The 2,500-nt window shown below is 49.8% G+C and overlaps 1 protein-coding gene across 1 annotated transcript in view; it reads right to left on the reverse strand.

Annotated features, from left to right (window-relative positions):
* Positions 1 to 2,500, reverse strand: part of LOC125044073 (protein O-mannosyl-transferase TMTC2-like) — a 74,736-nt gene that overhangs the window by 70,129 nt on the left and 2,107 nt on the right. The gene's annotated exons all lie outside the window — the stretch shown is intronic.

Below are 2,500 nucleotides of genomic sequence, written 5' to 3' on the forward strand. Positions count from 1 at the left end.
GCCAAAATAATACCATTATTACAATTCACAGATGATATATGCTCATAATGAACTTGTCAGTACAATCTATACATCCCCCTTGTCTGCGTCTGTTCAATATTCCGAAGAACATGAGCCGTAATCAAATTCAATTCTAAATTGTTGCTCGGGAGTCAAACAAAATATAAAATTAACATGAACAAATTTGAATATGTAAAAAATCATAACAAAATAATAAGAAGCGGCTTTAGGTTCCAGTCTCCAGTAAGTCTCCATCATGAAGCAAGGTTTCAGAATTCTCTTCGCCCAGCTGACTCTTGTAGCCTTCCTGGGATTCAGAAAGAAACTCGATATGAATGCAATTTCAGTTCTCCAGGAGTGAGTGAGTGAGTGAGTGAGTGTGTGTGTGTGTGTGTGAAAAGAGAGAGAGAACAAAAGGAGAGCGAGAAAACAAGGAGAGAGACAAATAGGGGAGAGAGAGAGAGAGAGAGAGAGAGGGAGAGGGAGAGGGAGAGGGAGAGAGAGAGAGAGGGAGAGAGAGAGAGAGAGAGAGAGAGAGAGAGAGAGAGAGAGAGAGAGAGAGAGAGAGAGAGAGAGAGAGAGAGAGAAAGGGTGGGTGGGGGAGGTAGGGAGGGAGGGAGGGAGGGAGGGAGGGAGGGAGGGGAGAGGGAGAGGGAGAGGGAGAGAGAGAGAGAGAGAGAGAGAGAGAGAGAGAGAGAGAGAGAGAGAGAAAGGGTGGGTGGGGGAGGAGGGAGGGAGGGAGGGAGGGAGGGAGGGAGGGAGGGAGGGAGGGAGGGAGGGAGGGGAGAGGGAGAGGGAGAGGGAGAGGGAGAGGGAGAGAGAGAGAGAGAGAGAGAGATAGGGCGAGTGAGAGAGAGAGAGGGGGGGTGAGAGAGAGCGGGTGGGGGAGGGAGGGAGGGAGGGGGGGGAGGTGAGAGAGAGCGGGTGGGGGAGGGAGAGAGAGAGAAAAAAGAGAGAGAGAGAGAGAGAGAGAGAGAGAGAGAGAGAGAGAGAGAGAGAGAGAGTGAGAGAGAGAGAGAGAGAGAGAGAGAGAGAGAGAGAGAGAGAGAGAGAGAGAGAGAGAGAGAGAGAGGGGGGGGGTGAGAGAGAGCGGGTGGGGGAGAGAGAGAGAGAGAGAGAAAGAGAGAGAAGAGAGAGAGAGAGAGAGAGAGAGAGAGAGAGAGAAGAGAGAAGAGAGAAGAGAGAAGAGAGAAGAGAAGAGAGAGAGAGAGAGAGAGAGAGAGAGAGAGAGAGAGAGAGAGAGAGAGAGAAGAGAAGAGAGAGAGAGAGAAGAGAGAGAGAGAGAGAGAGAAGATGAGAGAGAGAGAGGAGAGAGAAGAGAGGGGGGGGGGGTGAGAGAGAGCGGGTGGGGGAGGGAGAGAGAGAGAGAGGAGAGAGAGAGAGAGATGATGGTGAGAGAGAGGAGAGAGAGTGGAGAAGAGAGAGAGAGAGATAAGAGAAGATGATGAAAGAGAGAGAGAATGGAGAGAGGAGAGAGAGGAAGGAGAGAGAGGACGAGAGGAGAGAGGAGAGTGAGAAGGAGAGAGAGGAGAGGTGAGAGAGTGAGAGAGAAGAGAGAGAGGGGGTGAGAGGAGCGGGGTGGGGGAGGGGAGAGTGAGAGAGAGAGAGAGAGAGAGATGAGAGAGAGGAGGAGTGAGAGAGAGACGAGGGAGAGAGAGAGAGGAGGAGAGAGAAGATGAGGAGAAGATAGAAGAGAGAGAGAGAGAGAGAGAGATGAGAGAGAGAGAGAGAGAGAGAGGGAGAGAGAGAGAGGAGAGAGAGATGGAGAGAGGAGAGAGAGAGAGAGAGAGGGGGGGGGGTGAGAGAGAGCGGGTGGGGGAGGGAGAGATAAAAAGAAACAGACAGAAATTGCGAGAGAAGGACGACCCGCAGATTAAATCCATGCACACGCAGACTTGTGCAAGAATGGACACAAAAGCACAAACAGAGATAGAAAAAGAATTGGCGGAAAAAAACACGAAAGAAAACATCTCGACAAACAGGAAATACGAGACACAAAATAGCAGATGAGTGAGAGATAATTATGTGCGGCCCTTTTTCAGCGTTTAAATTTTAACCCCCGAGGCCCAGATTTTGGGTGGAATTACGTAGGGTTTAAAAAATATTGAAAATTTTCCCCTGATTATTACCTTCAGCTTTGGTTGATGATCCTAAGAAATTTTAAGTACAATTTATTGCTTTCGAAGAGGGAAGGGAAGAGGAGCTGTGACCCGGGCCTTATTGCTAGGGTATATGGTTCATCGCTTGTGCTTGATAATATCCTCTTAGATACACAATCTACGTCATTAAGAGGACCCTTTCGGGTTCATTATCCCCGTCAATAGGCTCTTTTATTCTCCCCTGATAACACTTAGCCCTTTGGAGCCCGAGTCGGGCCCTTGGGGAAAATGTAGGTTGTCCCAGGGTGCCACGAGGGGTCATTAGGGACAAACTGAACCTCCTTAAGCTGTCATTTGGCTGTTGAATTAAAGATAGCAGGGGGGGGAGGGCCCTCGAGTTC

Source organism: Penaeus chinensis, chromosome 35 (assembly GCF_019202785.1).
Source record: "Penaeus chinensis breed Huanghai No. 1 chromosome 35, ASM1920278v2, whole genome shotgun sequence".
NCBI classification, from domain to species: domain Eukaryota; kingdom Metazoa; phylum Arthropoda; class Malacostraca; order Decapoda; family Penaeidae; genus Penaeus; species Penaeus chinensis.